The sequence below is a fragment of the Octopus bimaculoides genome, chromosome 10, assembly GCF_046866305.1.
Source record: "Octopus bimaculoides isolate indiv1 chromosome 10, ASM4686630v1, whole genome shotgun sequence".
Lineage (NCBI taxonomy): Eukaryota > Metazoa > Mollusca > Cephalopoda > Octopoda > Octopodidae > Octopus > Octopus bimaculoides.
Genome location: NC_142937.1, coordinates 41,001,589 through 41,011,588, shown reverse-complemented (window position 1 = coordinate 41,011,588; position 10,000 = coordinate 41,001,589). Strand labels below are relative to the sequence as shown.

General features: G+C 36.7%; 1 protein-coding gene and 1 long non-coding RNA gene across 7 annotated transcripts in view; one reads left to right on the top strand and one right to left on the bottom strand.

The window, feature by feature from the left end:
- Positions 1 to 10,000, top strand: part of LOC128248895 (uncharacterized) — a 201,687-nt gene that overhangs the window by 80,385 nt on the left and 111,302 nt on the right. The window lies entirely within an intron of this gene.
- Positions 1 to 10,000, bottom strand: part of LOC106881299 (uncharacterized) — a 233,516-nt gene that overhangs the window by 180,643 nt on the left and 42,873 nt on the right. The window lies entirely within an intron of this gene.

Below are 10,000 nucleotides of genomic sequence, written 5' to 3'. Positions count from 1 at the left end.
ATTGTACCAGCTAGCCCATAAGTATATATAAATACATTCTTCTATTCATTTTCTTGTTTTGGTCATTCTACTGTGGCCATGCTGGAGCACTACCTTAAAGGGTTTTAGCTGAACAAATCAACCCCGGGACTTATTCTTTGTAAGCCTAGTATTTATTCTATTGGTCTCTTTTGCAGAACTGTTAAGTTATGGGGACATAAATGCACCAACATCGGTTGTTAAGCGATGGTGGGGGGACAAACACAGACACACACACACACACACACACACACACACACACATATATGTATATCTGACAGGCTTCTTTCAGTTTCAGTCTACCAAATGCACTCATGGGGCTTTGGTCAGCCCAAGGTGCCATGCAGTGGGACTGAACTCGGAACTATATGGTTGGGAAGCCAGGACCATGTGGTTAGGAAGCAAGCGTCTTGCCATACGGCCATGCCTGTCATATACATATAACTGAGGAGAAACAGACAGAGAAACACAATGAGTGAGAAAGATATATCTTTAAAGAGAGAAAATTCAACAGAGTATGAATGGCAAATATAAACATGTAATACACGATGCTAGAAAGAGAGATTCAACCTTACTAATTCACCTTTCACTTATTTTCTCTCTTTACTCTCTTTTACTCTTTTACTTGTTTCAGTCATTTGACTGTGGCCATGCTGGAGCACCGCCTTTTACTCGAGCAAATAGACCCCAGGACTTATTCTTTGGAAGCCTAGTACTTATTCTACTGGTCTCTTTTGCCAAACCGCTAAGTTACGGGGACGTAAACACGCCAGCATCAGTTGTCAAGCGATGTTGCGGGGGATAAACACAGACACACAAACACATACACACGCATACATATATATATATATATGATGGGCTTCTTTCAGTTTCCGTCTACCAAATACACTCACAAGGCTTTGGTCGGCCCGAGGCTATAGTAGAAGACACTTGCCCAATGTGCCATGCAGTGGGACTGAACCCAGAGCCATGTGGTTGGTAAGCAAGCTACTTACCACACAGCCACTCCTGCGATGATTTCTTTTCCTTTGAACTTTTCCCTTTCTCCCTTCTGATGAAATGCTATGCTCAAAACGTCAAAAAGTCTTTCCTTTTTCTGAGCATCAAAATAATACATTCCTAGTTCATGTCCTCTTGTTGTCTGTTATTGTTAATTTTACAATTAATTTATTTGAAATGACAATATATGTGTGTGTGTGTGTGTGTGTGTTAGTGGAGACACTATATATGAATAGAGCCCTTTACTCTAGCTTTGTTGAAGATAAGGCATGATGAGATGCACTCAATACTTTCCGTAAGGGGGTTTGTGTTAGGAAGGGCATCTAGCTATATACAATATACTAATGTAAGACATACCGGCAAGATATACTTACACTTTACTACATCTTGGAAGTTAGTAATGATGAATAAGATCTGATTAGGATTATACCAACCTATCCAGCCAATGGTAGCCCTAACACCACCCTCCAAAACTTCGGTCTTGTGCCTATTATTATTATTATTATTATTATTATTATTATTATTATTATTATTATTATTATTATTATTATTATTATTATTATTATTATTATTATTATCATCATCATCATTATTATTATGATGATGATTATAATGGCAATAAAGCCTATGTTACTGTCTTTCTGACACACATTTGAATAATTTAAATATATTTAAATAAAACAGTTTATATATTGTATTCAGATAAAACTTTTTATATTATACTCGTATAAAATCTGTCACTTTTGATAGATACTATGCTAGTATATCTATTTATATACAAAAACATTCATACTTTATTATCTCTAAATGCAAGAATTAGAACATATTAAATTATATCTTTTCCTTTGTGTAAATATGTGTATATATGTAAAGTGTGTGTGTGGGTATGGATCTTGTACATATGTGTGTGTGCACGCACGCACGCATGTGTGTATGTATGGGTGGAGTACATAACTAGGTGCATGCAATCTCCAGAAAGAATTTTCATATTCTTCTGAATTTTCCTAAAAGATATGCTGCAATTTTCTTCCATTGTCCTCAAAATGTAAATTCTTTTAAAGTATCATCCCGTTATTTCCTTTCAATCATCATTGAAAAAGTTGATATGTATATATATCTATATGCCAATTTTTGCATGCTTTTGTTTATGAACACTTATATTTAATTGTTTCTGTTATGTGATAGAATGGGTGTGTGTGTGTGTGTGTGTGTGTGCACGTGCACATGTGTATTTGTGCGTTTACGAATGTAGATTCATTATATATAAATGATATAGTAAATATGCTACCTCCATAATACATACACACATATGTGTATATATATATATATATATACACATACATATATATATATATATATATATATATATAAGCCAGCATGGAAGGCTGACATTAAACGATGATGCTACTGCTGCTGCTGATGATGATGATTAGATACACACACACACACACACATATATATATATATATATATATATATATATATATCATCATTTAATGCCTCTTTTACATGCTGGCATGGGTTAGATTGTTTGACAGGAGCTTGTAAAGTCAGTAGATGCACCGGGCTCTATTATCTGGTTTGGTATGGTTTCTACAACTGGATGCCTTTCCTAATGCCAGCCACTTTAGAGAGTGTACAGGGTGCATTTAATGTGGCACCAGTACGAGTGCTTTATACATGGCACCAGCACTGACAGGGTCACCAAGTAACTTGCAAAACAAAAGCATTGTCAGATGGGAGGGGGCAGTGAGGTGAGAATAAGTGGGGGTGATACAGAGGTTTGGACTAGGAGAATGAGTGGGATGGAGGTGATTGAGGTAAATGATGGACTGAAATACACGAAATATATATATGTGTTTGTGTGTGTGTGTGTGTGTTTATATATATGCAATACACTTGCACACACATGCGTATATATATATATATATATATATATATATATATTACAGAGGCATCAAGCTGTTAGATCAGGTTATGAAAGTTACAGAGAGGGTCATAGCCCAACTAATTAGGGAGCAAATCAATTTAGATGAGATGCAGTTTGGGTTCGTGCCAGGTAAAAGCACTACTGATGCCTTATTTCTAGTGAGACAGTTGCAAGAGAAATACCTAGCCAAGGATAAACCTCTGTACCTGGCTTTCGTTGACATGGAGAAAGCCTTTGACAGGGTCCCCCGATCCCTTATCTGGTGGTCAATGAGGAAACTTGGGATAGAAGAATGGCTAGTGAGAGCTGTGCGAGCCATGTACAGAGATGCGGCCAGTAAGGTGAGGGTTGGAAATGAGTACAGCAATGAATTCCGGGTAGAGGTAGGGGTCCACCAAGGTTCCGTCCTCAGCCCCCTATTATTTACCATAGTCCTCCAGGCAATCACAGAGGAGTTCAAGACAGGTTGCCCCTGGGAGCTCCTCTATGCTGATGACCTTGCCCTAATTGCGGAGTCACTATCAGAACTAGAGGAGAAGTTTCAGGTGTGGAAGCAAGGTCTAGAATTGAAGGGCCTTAGAGTCAACCTAGCTAAAACCAAAATCCTAATAAGTAGGAAGGTAGATAAAACACAAACCCCTTCAGGTAGATGGCCCTGCTCAGTATGTAGAAAAGGAGTAGGTAGTAACTCTATAAGATGTACCCGGTGCAAGCTATGGACACATAAGAGGTGCAGCAACATCAAAGGCAGGTTAACTAGCAAGTTAGTTTTTGTTTGTGGCAGATGTTCAGGTGCAATAAAGACTGCAAACAAACAGGAAACAACTTCTATCTCATTCCAGGGTGAAAAACTAGAGGTAGTCGATAGCTTCCGCTATCTGGGCGACCAAGTTAGTAGTGGGGGTGGGTGCGCTGAAAGTGTAGCTGCTAGAATAAGAATAGCCTGGGCAAAGTTTAGAGAGCTCTTACCCCTGCTGGCGACAAAGGGACTCTCACTCAGAGTAAAAGGCAGACTGTATGACGCATGCGTACGAACAACCATGCTACATGGCAGTGAAACATGGGCTGTAACTGCTGAGGACATACGTAAGCTCGCAAGGAATGAAGCCAGTATGCTCCGTTGGATGTGTAATGTCAATGTGAATACCCGTCAGTGTGTAAGTATCTTGAGAGAAAAGCTGAACATTAGAAGCATCAGTTGTGGCGTGCAAGAGAGACGATTGCGCTGGTATGGACATGTGGTGAGAATGGAGGAGGATAGCTGCGTGAAAAAGTGCCACACCCTAACAGTTGAGGGAACCCGTGGAAGAGGTAGGCCCAGGAAGACCTGGGCTGAGGTGGTGAGGCAAGACCTTCGTACATTGGGCCTCACCGAGGCGATGACTACGGACCGAGACCTTTGGAAATGGGCTGTGCGTGAGAAGACCCGGCAAGCCAAGTAAGATCGTTGCCAGTGCCCCTGGACTGGTTCTTGTGCGGGTGGCACATGAGATGCACCATTTTGAGCGTGGCCGTTGCCAGTACCGCCTGACTGGCTCCTGTAGGATTTTCGAGCGAGATCGTTGCCAGTGCCCCTGGACTGGCTTGTGCGGGTGGCACATAAAAGACACCATTTCGAGCGTGGCCGTTTTCGTGCGGGTGACACGTAAAAGCACCCACTACACTCTCTGAGTGGTTGGCGTTAGGAAGGGCATCCAGCTGTAGAAACTCTGCCAAATCAGACTGGAGCCTGGTGTTGCCATCCGGTTTCACCAGTCCTCAGTCAAATCGTCCAACCCATGCTAGCATGGAAAGCGGACGTTAAACGATGATGATGATGATGATGATATATATGCCCTAACTCTTCGAAACACCAGTGTTTTAATGGTGGCAGCTGATGAAGGATATGTTCTGTATTTGGCATGCTAGTTTTTTTGTACCTTGTTTATCATTTTGTCCATGTTCTTTTGCAACGTCATGTACCCAGATATGTATCTATATGTACATGTAGATGAAAGTATGTACATACATGTACATATATATGCATATACTCATATATTGTTTGTATATATATATATATATATATATATATATATATATATATATATATATATATATATGAAAATACATGCACAAATATAGATACACACACACGTGGCTATACGATAATAGCTGATATACAATTTGGTCGGTTTGTTTATTGGTTGGTTGGTTGGTTGGCTGTTTGGTTGGTTGATGGATTTCTCCATTCATGCTTTACATCAGAGAGAGAGAGAGAGAGAGAGAGAGAGAGAGAGAGAGAGAGAGAAAGAGAGAAAGATATATATATATATATATATATATATATATATATATATATATATAGAGAGAGAGAGAGAGAGAGAGAGAGAAGTTGAGAGAGAATAAAAGAAAGATACAGGGAGAGTTAAGAAAAGAAGTGAAAGTCCATGGGAGAACATTGGAATTGACAATCAATGGTGGAGGAGGGTACAGGTGTTAAAAAGTACCTGGTTGATGGATGCTAAATACATGACACACATGTACAAACATATATGTGTGTATATATATATATATATATATATATATATATACATATAATACAAATAATAAATGAGTATATGCATATATGCGTACATGTATGTACATACTTACATCTACCTGTATATATAGATGCATATCTGGGTACAGGACATTGTAAACAAAGCGTAGATAAAATGATAAACGAGTACAGAAAATACACAGGCCACATAGAGAACATCTCCTTCATCAGCTGCCCCCATTCTAACACAGGCGTTTCGAAGAGTGGGGCAGGACGCATCGCTAAAACGGCTCTTCCCACGGACCACAAATTAAATTTATATATATATATAGAACCTGGTATAGAACTTCATGTTTGAGGCTCTGATGAGGCTCACTGCATCTTATAGTGGAAACAGCTACTGAAGTTCATAAGATTATCAGTCGATATGATTTTGTGAATGTGTGTGCATGTATTTATGCATCTCCATTTAATAATGGGCTCAAATTTTGGCACACAAGGTCACCATGTTCAGAGGAAAGGGCAAGTTGATTACATCGACCTTGGTGTTCAATTGGTACTTATTTTATCGATGTCAACCTTGGCAGAATTTGATCTCACAATATAAACTGATATAAATGCTGGTTGGTTGATTGATTTCTCTTGTCACCCTTTTTGATATATAGAGAGAGGGAAAAAAGAGTAAAAGAGACAGTGAGAGAGAGAGACAGACAGGGAGATGCAGGATGAGTGAATGTACTTGGCTTTGTGGCAGGCAATAAGTGAAGTAACAATACACACACACACACACACACACACACACACAGTGAAGGAGAAAGAATTAATAAGACAGGAGAAGAGGTGAACAATGACAATGAGAAAGAAATGACAGAGGTGTTGGCTGTAGCAGAAAAAGACTCAGCAATAATTTATACATTATGCTTAACAAGTAAGCTGTTCATTATCAGAGGAAATTTTTTGATTTAATCATTAGAATTTTAGGTAACTTAAGAATTTAAAGCGAACTCTTCCGAAGGAAGGAATATATCACTACAACTTCTACAACAATATCAAAACACATTTGCCTCCAGGAAATATGGCATAAATGGTAAAACTTCTTGAACAATATCAAAACACATTTGCCTCTCAGGAAATATGGCATAAATGATAAAAATTAAAATTCAACTTTTATCAAATTACACATGGTGGCAATAGTATATTCCTGAGATATCCGTCATATGATGGTATGAGTGTAACACTTTAGTATGTGTGTGTGTGTGTACATATACACATGCAAGTGAGTGAACAAATGAAAGAGAGTAGCACTCAACACATGTGTTAGGAGTTTTATTTAATAACAATCTTGCTTGACTCCATGCAACTTAAAATTTCGTAAGCTCATAGAATGAACCTAATATGAGGCACCTGAAGATCAAGTTCAAATGCCTGATAAGCTGAGTTCATTCTATGAGCCTATGAAATTTTAATTTGCATGGAGCTAAGTCAAACTATTATTAAATGACAGACACACACACACATACATTATATATATATATATATATATATATATATATATATAACCCATACCAGCATGGAAGACAGATGTTGAATGATGATGGCGATAATGATGACATACATACAAATATATATGATATATATGTATGCTATATAAATATATAAATATATATATATGAAGTATACAGATATATGTATGTGTGTGTGTATATGCAATATACATATACATATATATTTATATACATGTATATTCATATATATATATTTTGAGCGTGGCCGTTGCCAGTACCGCCTGACTGGCTCCTGTAGGATTTTCGAGCGAGATCGTTGCCAGTGCCCCTGGACTGGCTTGTGCGGGTGGCACATAAAAGACACCATTTCGAGCGTGGCCGTTTTCGTGCGGGTGACACGTAAAAGCACCCACTACACTCTCTGAGTGGTTGGCGTTAGGAAGGGCATCCAGCTGTAGAAACTCTGCCAAATCAGACTGGAGCCTGGTGTTGCCATCCGGTTTCACCAGTCCTCAGTCAAATCGTCCAACCCATGCTAGCATGGAAAGCGGACGTTAAACGATGATGATGATGATGATGATGATATTTATATATATATATACATAGGACCACTGATGAGGTCACAGAAGTGTGACGAAAGAACTCTGGCTGAAAAAGGATTAATGTAATGTAATGTAATATAAAGCTGAAGCAAATTAACACCAAATATACAGTGCGTGTGTTTTTATTGGCTAAACTGGCATTATGACCATCCCCAAGTACAACAATATATGTATACATATGTATATATATAAATATATATATGCATACATATTTATACATATATGAAAATATGCACATATAGATATACATACATATGTATATATGTCTGTCTGTTTATGTACGTATGTGTGTGTATATGTAAGTGTATATATACATATATATATATATATATATATATATATATATATATATATATATATATATATATATATATATATATATATATATATATATATATGTATACATATTATAATTGTAGTTACACTATACATACATAGATTTATATCCACAGTCAGGTACCCTCTCACTGAATTTTTTTCCTCATGTTTTTGGAAAATGCATACCTTTAATAAGAATAAATATAAATGCATTTTCCAGATTTCAATGATGTAGATATCTTGCAAAAAAATAAAGTTGTTTTCTGACAGGATTTTTAAATGACTTCTCTCTCTCTCTCTCTCTCTCTCACTCTCTCTCTCTCTCTCTCTCTCACTCTCTCTCTCTCTCTCTCTCTCTCTCTCTCTCTCTCTCTCTCTCTCTCTCTCTCTCTCTCTCTCTCTCTCTTTCTCTTTCTGTCTGTCTGTCTGTCCTTTGTTATCATCAATTTCTGTAATTTCAGCATTCTTCAGTTGTTTTTTTCAGATTTGCATGTTTGAAATATCAATATTATGTAATCACTATTTTTGGAAACATATAAGTTCTGTAAAATTTAATTTAAAAATATGCATTTGAAAGAAAGTTATTGAGCAGTGGGGTGAACATTTTGAAAGCAAGAATTTTTATTAAAACATAACATCATTATAATCTATTCCCTTGTAAATATATCACTGTAAAATTTCATAAAAAAATATACATTTTTCAGTAAGATATGAAGTATGTATGCTTATATATATATATATATATATGTACTTATGTATACTCACACATGCACGCACATATATATGAATATATTTGTATGTGTGTGTAAGGATATATATATATATATATATATATATATATATATATATATATATATATATATATATATATATACACACACATACACAAACACACACAAATATTTATGTATTGCATTTGTAATGAAATGTGCATACAGTTGTAATTCTGTTATATAATCAGTGTGAAATGCATAGACTTAATAACAACAACAACAACAGTTGCAAAAAAAGTTTTTAAAAATCTTTAGAGAGGAAGATGTAAGAGTGGCAGCAACATTAAAAAAAAATGGTAAATAATGACAAACAGTAACCATATGAACAACATGAACAACAAAAAACCAAGAATATGTATAACAGCAAGGAGCCGAAACATGGTAGCTTTATGTAGTCACTCCATTTTCTAGAATTAACCCCTAAATTCCATTCAAACTACATTCTGCTGTTCTATAAAAAGAAGTGGTCAATGTATCATGTATGAAGGGGAAAAAATATAGGAAGGATGGCCAAAGTTGGACATCTCTGGCCATAGGTCTACTGCATTACAGCTGACTTCAGGGGTTAAATAACCCTTATGAATGACAACAATAAATAGAATAAGTTCAATAATAATTGTTCTAAGAATAAATGTTATAAGAAGGACATCAGCTGTGAGAAGGACATGGGGATCCAGAAGTGGAAAATATAGAATAACAACAGTAAGCTACAACAGTAACAACAATATTTTCATCTAAATATAGCAGCAGCATGTATATTTATAGTTGTCACAGAGATGCACTAGCTGGCCAGCAGTATCCCTAGCAACTCTCTCCAGCATCTATCTCACTGTCCTCCTATTATTCTTTGACATCTTATCATCTTCACATACATGCAAGCACACACACACACACACACACACACACACACATATTTATATCTACAGCACCACCCAAGAATTCTAGCTACCCCCATATGTGCTGCACCACCCATATCTCTTCTCCCCTCCGCTACTTCACCGTTCAGGCAGGGGGAGAATTTGAAGAGATTCTCGGAATGTCATGAATGATGAGGCTGTTTCTATTCTATGCAAAATCTGCATATTACTCAAGATGTGCACACACTACAAAATGACATAAACATACATGCCCACATAACTATGAGTAGATACATCTTGATATGTAAATATGTTTGATAGAAGACGGTGGGGATGATATGAGTGATGGGAACCAGACCACTACAATCTTAAAATACCAGACTAAAACAGCAATGGTTCGATTTGACTTTAAAAGTATGGACTTACTACAAAAAAACACATATTTATATTTTTATGTGATTATATTACATTTTTTTATCC